Source organism: Colias croceus, chromosome 2, assembly GCF_905220415.1.
Source record: "Colias croceus chromosome 2, ilColCroc2.1".
In the NCBI taxonomy this organism is placed as follows: Eukaryota; Metazoa; Arthropoda; class Insecta; order Lepidoptera; family Pieridae; genus Colias; species Colias croceus.
This window is the reverse complement of record NC_059538.1, coordinates 2,482,474-2,494,559: the sequence shown is the minus strand read 5'-3', so window position 1 is coordinate 2,494,559 and position 12,086 is coordinate 2,482,474. Positions and strand designations below refer to the sequence as shown.

The following is a 12,086-nucleotide window of genomic DNA, read 5'->3' as shown; positions in this document are numbered from 1 at the left end:
TAGCGTAAAAAAAAATTCGCGTTTTTCTGATGAAATACATCCGTAAACAGCACAATATCTAACCATTTTCTACGAAAAACGATAATCACAAATCCAAAACAATAAAATTGCTTTAAGTCAATTTGATTAATGTTGTCAATCTTCGTTGCGTTTCGTCTAAAGACGTCGTTGGTATCGTCCTTGCGGGGAAATGGGTACCTACCATAACATGTCTGATCGTGCGGGGTGAGGTAAGTGTTTAATTTTGGCGGGAGGCGGAGAGTGTCCGTTCTGTAGCGTTTAGCTACTATTATGTATTCTGTGGCTAAATGGTAGTAGTGGAGCCAGTTTTTCAGACCCTACGCTTCTAAAGAATTCAATAATTTTCACTCAAGAGTAAAATTTCAAGATCGCGTCATAGCAATACCATCACGTCATGCAGTAAGGAGACAATTTTGGTATCTTTGAATCTTGCTAAAGAAGTTTCACTTCTGACACGTGTGCTCTTTTTTCCGTTGAATTGTTAAGTTATGTTTATTTATATACGAATTTGTCCTTTAACCATACCAGATTATTTTTTTTATTGTTTAATGTTTGTCTGGTTTGTTAATGACGTACACAGTATGAAAACAAAACAATTGGTTTGATTTAAAGTTCAGAGATACAATTAAAGGCTGAAGCCTATTCTTTCTTTTGTTTTTTTAGCCGTAGAATGTTAAATTTAAATATTTAAAATATCACGAACAATATATTTTTACACGCGTATTCATATAGCCTGAGAATGTGTTACTCTACATAATATTTTTAATATTTCCTAGGTATTTTGATTTGTATAAACTAACTAGCTGTGCCGCGCGGTTTCACCCGCATTGCTCCGCTCCTGTTGGTCTTAGCGTGATGATAATTATATAGCCTATATAGCCTTCCTCGATAAATGGGCTATCTAACAACGAAAGAATTTCTCAAATCGGTATTTCCTGAGATCAGCGCGTTCAAACACACAAACTCTTCAGCTTTATAATATTAGTATAGATTAGACATTTTAGGTTAATAGCTTTTGTCTTCCGTAGTAGAAAGGGGGTAGAGAAACTTAAGATTTATTACTTTGACACTGACACTTCATCTGTCTGCAACACAATTAGGGGTTTTGTCTTAAACGTCTGGAAAAGGTTTGTTATTAATAGTTGTAGAAGACCTGTGAATGAAGGACAAAATACTGTACGTACTTTCTCTCGACTGCCTAAGTAATCTATATGGCGACTGGTGAGATACTAAGTACGGAGAAGTATTTCCTAAATACTCTTTTAAATAAATAACAATTAACATTTCAGAAACTGTCATCGATATAAGGTATATGTAAATGTATCTGTGTCTGTATCACTATTAGCTTAAGAACCAGATTTGACCAATGCTTTCAAGCATTTTCAATGTTCTCCTTGTTACCCTTCTAATAATTACACCAATTTACATGTAGGCTGACAACCAAAATTTATCCTGCCAAATTGTATAGTCCTTTAAATTAACTAAGGGCCGATTTTTCAATGCTTGGATAAAACTTATCCGTCCAATAAAGTATTACGCGATAATATTAAAATGTCACGTAATCTGTCAAATACGGGCAATTAGAATACGTTTTTAAAATGGTAGTTTTATACATTATTCGACGATCATAAGTTTTAACCAAGGATTGAAAAATCAGCCCTAAAACTACTGAGATAACGTAGCTCTACTGAGATAAGGTAGAGCAACCCTACCAAATTGTGTAGTTATTTTAAAACTTCTTTCTATTCGATCTTCAGCCAAAACGCTACGCACTTTCTCGGTTTTGTAATTATTTTTTGTTCCACTAAACACTGGAAAAGGTACTAATGATTTAGTTTATATTGCGTGCTGCATGCAAATTGCTTCACTGTAGTTGCATAAAGATGCTCTCGTAAGTACGCACTTATACAATTAAAAGGGAAATTACTTTGTTTTAAGGAAATAATTGTGCAATGAAAAACTATGAAATTATGTTAGAATTATACTTTGTTATAGGCGCGCCGCGGTAAAACTTATATAATACTATCTAGCTGTGCCCTGCGGTTTCACCCGCATTGCTCTTCTCCTGTTGGTCTCAGGGTGATGATATATAGCATATAACCTTCCTCGATAAATGGGCTATCTAACACTAAAATAATTTTTCAAATCGGACCAGTTGCAGTAGCTCCTGAGAATAGCGCATTCAAACAAAAATCCTATAGCTATTTTTCTTAATTTGTTTTTTATTTCTATACAATTTTTAATGTTTATAAATAATATTCTTCAAAGGAATTTTAATAATACAATTACCTTAAACTTTAGTCCTATAGAAATTGTAACAAAAGTTATAATCAAGGTTGTTAATATTACACTTTACATTTAGGTACATCTAATAATTGGTCATTGAACTTAGACAAAAAGTCAAACAAGGACGGTGCTAAAATAACAAATTGATTTTTTTCCTTACATGTGCGCGTTCATATATGCATGTAATTAAAAACCATCCAATTTAAAACGTAGGTTAACTGTGTTAATATTCCTTAAAAAATGTGTGGAATGAATTGTTTAAATACGGATTTTAACTATTGATACTTGAGATCCATTTAATTTGTACTTTACACAGATTTTTCTCGTGTAACCCATTACAATTCAAGCTCATAATATAATACGTGTAAAATGAAATGATCTCATTACGTTTAGAGGTGTCGTAGGACAACATCTGTAACTCTATTTTGTGACATTCTGCAACGTGCCTGTGATTATGTTTGTTTGTGTGTGTGACCTGTGAATATTCATTTGCCCATATACATCATATCATCTTATGTTTGATATAAGATGTTGACATTGTAGTTACTTTCACACTTTTACTATCCCAAAATCACCGTGTGGGCGAACCTAAATAAACTTTGTTTAAGACAAGCAGCAACCAACTGTATGATCATAGTATACAGATTTATGATGTATGATTAGATGCTATTGTATATGATGTATAAAGATGCTATGCTATACTAGCTGTACTCCTCGGTTTTACCCGCATTTCTCCGCTCCTATTGGTGTTAGCTTAATAATATATAGCCTTATAGCTTTTTCGATAAATGGTCTAGGTATCTAAAAGTTGAATAATTTTTCAAATCGGACTCGTGTTTACTGACATTAGCGCATTCAAGCATACAAACTCTTCAGCTTTATAATAATAATTTAGATTTAGTTTTTAGGGATGTTTATATAAAAGTTAATTGGTATCTATAGTAGCGAAAAATCATAATAAACGGCTTCTGAAGTGTAACAATTTCATAAAAATTAACAGGTTATATTAACTTTGAATACTAATTATTTTATGAATGAAACAGTTATCTTGTTTAAACCGTAATTTATTGGTCCGTCTAAATGTTTTGAGGTCAATACTATTTTTCAAAACAGTAGATTCGGTAATTATTTGAGGCTTTATTTTGAAATGTAATAAATCCGTTTTGAAATGAATGCCATTATATGATTTGTGCTGGAAGCTTTTTTGTTATTAACTAAGATCTAATTAACAAAACATAATATATTCGCTCAATATAACGTAATATAAGAAACTATAGCACATAACCTTGGTTATAATGTCTGCACAATCAAAACTGATGAATCTAGAATACTTTTGAAAACGAAAAATCCCTTTTCATATGACGAATAACGCTATATTCAAATTAATGTTCATCACTCTACCATAATATCTAGGAGGCAACTTATGCTCAATATTAAAGAGAACATTCCAAAGGAAAAACAGGGTAAAAATAAAGAAATATCATGCAAAGTAGGTAATATGTTCATTTCCCAATATCGCACACAACTTGCTCAACTCATTGTTTGCACTATACTACACTTTACTGCATTGTGACGTCATAAGTCACTAATTAAGCTGTACCACGATGTATGGAGATTACTAACTGGAACACGGCTTAGCCAATCTTTGTATGGTATTCAGACAGGATGTGAGATGATGTTTCCACATTACCAAGTGTGAGGTTTAAGATCTGATGTATTGTGGTAGTTTATGAAATCCATAGCTTTCGGGAGTTCATGTGTAAATGATGCAGAATGCGATTTATGTTTGTGAGTGTAAATATGTTAATATTCAGTTAAAAATAAATTTATCTTTAATGCAGATTAGATATAAGATTGTAAAGATATTTATCATATTTAGTGAACATTTTTGTATATTATTGTTCTTTTCATATTAGCTATCATATAACAGTAAAATACTCTACAAGTATAATATAATATGATAAATTAAGGACATACATAAATGACTCGGCATCAAACAAATTATTAGCAATGACAGTTTCACACTGCACTAATTACAGCAATTGTGTGTACTCACAGTGTTAAACTCGTTTTAATTATAACTAGAATAAAGCTTTACAAATCACCTAAACAATAACTTCTTTTGCCAACGGTTTTTCTACACAAAAAGCAACCCTTCGTAGCACGCTTCAATGGATGCGCGTGCGCATCTGACCTTTTGTTTTTGCGATGTTGGAATTCAATTAAAATGCCTATATCGTAACGGGTAGTGGTAAATATAATCATTTAGATCTATGGGTGACGGTTGTATTCAATCAAGAAATATTTTCGCAAAAACCCTAAGTTCAAAGTAGGTAAGTACGTGGGAAACGAACTTTGAAGTAACGTATGGTTTTTGCGTTATGATAAAAAACAAGGTTTAATTGAACTATATTCACTAATTGTGCTAGATTTAGTATTATTCGTTGTATTTAATAAGAAATAAACAGATTCATTCTTAGTATAACATTAGGTAATTTAATATTTAACAAAGGAGAATGCCCATTTTTGGTACTGGTTTTTCTCATGCATCAAGACAACAATATATTAAAAAAAATCTCGGCAATTTAGAGGCCTTCTTACCATCGGAAAATATATTTTGAACAGGGAATGTTTTGTAAAATCTAATAAGACATGTAATTGTTTAGATCCGTTATTATAGATTTAGTGTCCATTACCGTTTACATTTTTGGTACAGGTTTTTTCTCATGCATCAAGATAAAAATACTATTAAAAAAAATCTCGGCAATTTAGAGGCCTTCTTACTATCGGAAAATATATTTTGACCAGGGAATGTTTTGTAAAATCTAATAAGACATGTAATTGTTTAGATCCGTTACCATAGATTTAGTATCCATTACTGGTTACCACGGTAACCAAGCGGTAACTATTATGACATTTACTATGGTAAATAGCTAATATTGTTTTCATTGAATTACAAAAAAATCAATTAACATAAAATCACTCTGTAAGGTATTGTTTATACACTGTAGGTTGTTTTAACATATATAGTGAAGTAAAATAATATAAATATATATAAAAAAATATGATTATGACATAGCTTGTAAGATAGCTTGGAAGGTAACCAGTTATTTCTTATTTGTTTCTTTCTTCGAATATGTAGTGAAAAAATGATTCAAACAACAACAACAATATGTAAACTGAATAAAAACTCTATTGGCATTTTTTAAATATATATTTAGGTTTTCTTGAAATCCGTCCCGGAAGATTTCTGGTGCCTACCTACACATAGACTTTGCCTGAAAGCATAAGCGCTACGCATAGATTAAATATTATGTTAAACGAAAAATAGCCTTCAGATGATAAAATACTACCTAAATCACACATAAACCTAACTAAATCGGGTTCATTTAAGTTTTGAGGTTAATTCACATTTTTCTCAATATCTTGAAAACCCCTGTTTTTATCACAAAAAAATGTATTGGTAAAAATCTTTTGAATATCGAAGAACCCTCCAAAACCACTCTGGCATTGACGCAACACTATACTGTGGTCCATACTTTCATGGGCATTCTCCTTTTGATATAAATATCTAATAACATCATAATTTTTAGCTTTCTCACATAGATAAAGAATAACAGAAATCTTAGTTGTCAATAGCTTCAAAAAGATTCACTAATGAATTAAAAGTTAACGTCCGTTCAACACTTATTTACCTAATTGAAGTCACCAGCATTACACACAGCCATAAAAAGATGTAACACAAAACATAATTTGGTCGAGATAAAGCAATTTGACTTCAGTAACATATCATAATTTGGTCCAGGTCAATCGACTTCAGTAACACAATTCGATATATAATTTTGCGTTTCGACATTATTATGTAAATTATCTATATTAAAGTAAAACAGATAAATAAATATTCCAAATGACGCTTACATAACCCTTAAATGCGATCACCACAATAGACTAAAAACATCAATCTTAAATCCAAGATGGCGCCCCGCTGCGACAATTTCTGCTATAATGCCAGCTTTCTGAAATGATATACTGCGTATTGTGATGTAAGTGTTGCTTATGTACTTTATAACTTTAATCCGTTTAGATTTTAATGCTGTACTTGTGATATAAGTACCTACTTCAAATAGAAGAATTCTAATGAATAGAGGTTTATGAATTATGATATGATGTATTGTTCTGGGATATGGGATAATGATATATTTAACGTCTGATTTAGCATTTAATTTGAGATTTTATAAAAAAGCAAGAATGAACCAAATTCGAGACATGTGTATATTAAATATTTCTTTAAATAATGACCACAAAATGCAGGTAATTGAGAAACACGACAAAATAAGAATGGTTTTCCATTAATCAAAGCTACTCATAATCAAAATCATTTATTCACCACAAAACAAAATTGAATACATAGTGGCATTATCTTAATTAATTACACATTCAAAACTACTGTATAATACTCAGTATAGTACCTATATTTAATCATCCAGTTCTCCGTACACATTGTATAAGTGATTACCTACTACAAAAATATAAAATGATTTAATTATTCATTATTTACTTTCTTAATTGAAAGCAATAAGGTCAGTTTACTTTCCTCACTAGATAGATTCGTGAGTCATCGATACATCGAATTATCGAGAAAGTGTTATTGATCGTTATTGAATGAGATTAATTTGTTTTGTCATAGAAAGCCTCAGACCGGTAATGTTTTTTTGGTCTAGTATCAAACGTACGACCTTCCGCTTGACAGATTAACAAGGAACTCAAGAGCAAAGATGTTGTAAGTATATGCTTAGGTTACACTTTATTAATATCAAAACTGGTTATGTACACTTTGTTAATATTAAAATTGTTATTAATAGTTCCATATCCGTAATTAGTTACTAGGTAGACATTGAAGGAAATATAATATGGGCGATCTTTATTAAAGTCATAGAGTAGGAAGCCAAACAAAGTCTTCACCACTAAGAAATTACTGTGTGGCATTGAATGCAATTTTGTATCTACAGATTTACTAGGTTTATAAAATTAGGTGCTTACATAAATTTAATAACCAGAAAAAAAAAAAAAAAAATTTATCGGAAGATAAGAAATAATCTGTAAACCGATAATTTTGACTTAATTATTATAATAATTAAGTCAAAATTATTATAATAAGCGTGGCTCCGCTCCTATTGATCTTAGCGTAATTATACTTTCCTTGATAAATTGGCTATCTAATTCCGAAAGAATTTTTCAAATCGGACCAGTAGTTCCTGAGATTAGCCCGTTCAAACAAGCAAACAAACTCTTCAGCTTTATAATAAAAGTAAGTATAGATTTGAAAAATTTAAAATGGTCTCACTAACCCACGTCAAATAAAACACCCCATAACTTTCTCACACATTCCCACAATATCATACAAACACAAACTTTGACGCTCAGTTCGCCCCAACTTTCCATCGACCTACTAACATTTGCCCTCACAACAATGGTTATGGACAGGTCGGCTTGTGAACCGTGTTGGCTTCTCTTTATATTGAAATACATAATAATAAAAAGTATATTTTAAATAGTCTACGGCTTCTATGTATATTGAAGAGCTTGCTATGGCAATTCTAATTTCAATATTTGGGTGGTGGTATAAATCTAGTTACTTATCCCCATTAAAGGATAAGATAGAGATTATAAGTTTATGAGTGGAATTGCGAAAATTGGTACCTATATAAATAGGGTTCTATTAGTTAAAATTTCCTAAAAGATTGGAAACGCTCTATTTTGGTTTTTTGGTATAGTCACAGAATACGTCTTAAATCTCAATAGTAGCTAACTAGTATAGTACTAAATACTGTTTCAGTTTTATTCAAAGACTGTGCAAAGTATTAACCTTTACAATCATTATCCTTCATCATCATCATCATTATCAGCCTACATTCGTCCACTGCTGGACATAGGCCTCAGTCATGGCACGCCATGACGCCACTGAGCCCGGTCGTTCGCTCATTGTCGCCAGTTTTAACCAGCAACCCTGCGGATGTCGTTATGTATTTAATTTTTATTTATTATCCTTATTCCTTATGTATTTTCATATTATTTCAAGAAAAATCTACATAATATTACCTATTCCAATCGTGCGCCATGCCAAAAGTAAATGACACCATACTCTGTATTTTCGTCATAAATAAAAATAAAATGTAGTCCACCTGAATAAACAAAACTTATTTACTATAAAAGCTAACAGATATAACCTCGAAACTTTTTCCTCTTCAATACAATAAATCACTTAACCTTTTGGCTTTTGGGCAGCAAAGTGGATCGCCTTGACGCTCCGGAAAAGTATTAACGATGGAGCCATTTTTATTTTGCAATACATTAATAATATATGATTAATATAAGATTTTGTTTAATATGTTGTTATTAATTATAGATTTAAAATAAATATTTAGACTTATAAATACAATACGTTTATAGTAATACAAGTAAATTCATGAAAATGAGCGGCAGAAAACAATATTCAGATTACATAATATAAAACATTATTAACATTATAATAGTGTACATATGTATTTCCTATCTTCATCGGAGGGTCAAATTTAACAATGGTAATGTAAAAAATTCAATGGTAAATATTTCCCATATTTAAAATTAAATTAGTAAACTGTTATAATATTATGGAAGTATTATGGCTATTAAAAATCAGTCTTTAGTAACCAAGTTTAAAACATTAACATAATGACAATAAATTATTGAATTTTTTCAGTAATTATTATTCATGTATTTATCTATTCATTCATCTATTTCTGTCTAGTTTAGATGATTCACCAATGTTTTTTGCTGTTTTTTTTTATTTTTGTCAAACCGGTTACTATATTTTCTTCAGCTTGAAAATATTTTAAAAAACTTTCAAAAGTGTTTCACTTAGTTAGGTACTCATTATCAGTAATATCGATATAATAAATAAGTTCTAAATATTCAAACAAGAAATCTCTAATTACAATACTTTTATCACACGCAAAGATCTAAGCAAACCTTGAGAATAGTTTGAATAATAATAATAATAGAAAATTTTCTTTGAGTCGTCGTAAAATACGGTAAAGTCACGCCACACCACTACACGCTATAAACTAACTGGAATATAAACGCGATAAATGTATGAATAATTATAAATTTTAAATTCTCGAAAACATAAATAAATTACACTTATATTAATAGATATTTTAAATATTTAAAATTAATTCTTATAAATAGATTTTTTGAGAAATACGTCAGTCAGTTAAAAAGTTCATTTTTTAGCTCTATTTCGCAGTCGGAAGAATTTGTTTATAATAAAGGTCTGTTTACAATGAAACTAAAATATAATCAAGTACAATAACAAACATTTATTAAACTACAAACAGGTATTTAATAAAACACGTACAAAGAAAGTTATGCCGGTTAGAAATATTTGAGTTATGCACGACACGACACGGCTGTTGCTACTTCTACGTTTAATTTCATTTAACAACATTGATTAATGTTACTAGAAAGAAAATCTAGCTTCAGTCACTTGTCGCATTTCATACTTGGTTTTCTAATGTTATCAATTCCATAAAACTACTTATAACAACAAGGATCTGAAATAAAATTTCTCTAAGTTTTCAATTATCTATAGTTATAAAAGATATCGGATCAAATATTGCTTGTATTCGCATAAAAAATCGTCTTCATTAACCCACTTTGTTTTTCGCGAAGCGTACTTTAAAATACATATTATTATTAATATTTCTTATTTACCATTCAATTTTATTTTTAATACATTGCTATTTCCCAAATTTAACATTATTTATAGGTACTTCTTTAATCTTACACAAAATATTTACTCCGTTATTTATTTCCCGTTAAAAACGTCTAACACTGTATGCGTATCAATCGATCATCAACCGTGCGGCATAAACGACTGCAGTGTGAAGTGACCTTATATTTTCGGTCAGTCGGCCTTGCTTTGGGACAGTGCCATACAGTGCTGAATCATACGTAGGTACGCGCGGTCAAGGTCCACCGGATGAACCTTCACACATGCAGCGGTTTTTAATAAGACGTCTGTTTTTTGGTGTTCGATGCACTTGAAAGCTATCGGGAGTTTATGGTATCGTTTATTATATTTTTTGTAAAAACTGCAACCGCACCTAAACTTGAGAGAGTCATCATGAATATTACGAGTATCTGGAATAACCTTATTATCTGATCTATCTAGTCGTTAGAACTTTAATGCAGTTTAGTGTTTGCAGACCTGCACGGTATTCAAACGAAAATAAAAAAAAATATATGTAGGTATGTATAATATATCTTAAATTGATAAGTTTTACTCATATTTACCGTAATTTTCCTTAGGTTTGTTTTTATGGCTACAACTTGCATTTACATGAGAAATCTTTAAACCGATTTAATAGTTTACGCGTGATCGAGTTACAATCACACAAACTTTCCCAAGAAAATGTACTAGACATTCCTACACAAGTTTTACTTTTACATCTAGAATTCTAGTATTCAGTGGTCACCTAACCTACATAACTGACCCAGGCTATTCACATCCCTAACAGTGGAATCTAAAGAAAACAAATATATGGCTTTCGCGGTGACTGGTTTTGAGATATGCGGGTTAGCTGAGTTGCAACCATATTGTGACTTTAATATTCGATAATATATAGATTATGGCATATCTTAATATGATCTAATCGCAGCTGTATTCTGCCAATATTGATTTGGGATGGAAGAAAATACAAAACAAAACAATCTTTTTTGTAGAATAAAATTTTATTTTCCGACAAAACTGTTTTACTTGCAATTATTTTCTCCTCAAATAAAGCCAAACCAAAATTAACTGCGATACAATATAATATTATCACATAGGTATTCTATAAATATGAAGTTATAAAAACAATCACATATTATACTCTATTTCCACCACGTAAGGTTCGAAATACGTTATATTATTTTATCTAACCCAGTTTTTTATAGGGTACCTTGAAGGTACCACAACAGTATAAATGTACGCTATATTATTATCTAGTAATACGTTATTTTGTGATGTAGAGACAAGCCCGGCTAGCTCAGTCGGTAGAGCATGAGACTCTTAATCTCAGGGTCGTGGGTTCGAGCCCCACGTTGGGCGGATCATCTTTTTTTTACATTTTATTTTTATAAACTTTTGTACTACTACACCATGTACGCTAGCCATATTCGATATAAACTCTTATATTATGTATACTTTTTTATTTGTATCTGTATTGTGTATATTATGTGATTTTGTCTACCTGTTTTTATTTAGAGAGGATTGAAATAAATACATAAATAAATACCATTTCTATAAAGATTAGCGTGGATAACCTCATAAAAACCAATCAAAACAGATATACTTACTTAGTATGTATCTACTTTTTATATTTTTTGTTAAATAGCGTTCTCAATTTTCTCATAATTAACCTACCACAGAAATCAGTTAATTACCAAGATTTCTCAACGATTAAGTAACCGATAACTTGGAATACGAAATTCCGTTAGTAAATCTAGAATTACTGAGAAATGCATCTCTAGACATCCGATAGTGTAAGAACTGGATAGTTTCTGCTAATGAGGCTGCGACGAGCGGACCGGACCTTCATTTTTACATAATTATTGCACATAGGGTTTAGCTATAACAAGTATATAATATGGTAACCAAGTGCTAAAATATAGTTATATTATATTCGTATTTGATTTGATTGATGGATTTGAGGCGCTTATAATAGTAGAAGAGTAGTAGAATAACAATTTTATTTTCG

The 12,086-nt window shown here is 30.8% G+C and overlaps 1 protein-coding gene and 1 non-coding gene across 2 annotated transcripts in view; both read left to right on the top strand.

Annotated features, from left to right (window-relative positions):
* LOC123705376 overlaps positions 1 to 12,086 on the top strand; it is a 42,882-nt gene that overhangs the window by 25,510 nt on the left and 5,286 nt on the right. The window lies entirely within an intron of this gene.
* Positions 11,365 to 11,437, top strand: Trnak-cuu. Its single transcript has one exon. It is a non-coding gene; the product is annotated as a tRNA-Lys (tRNA).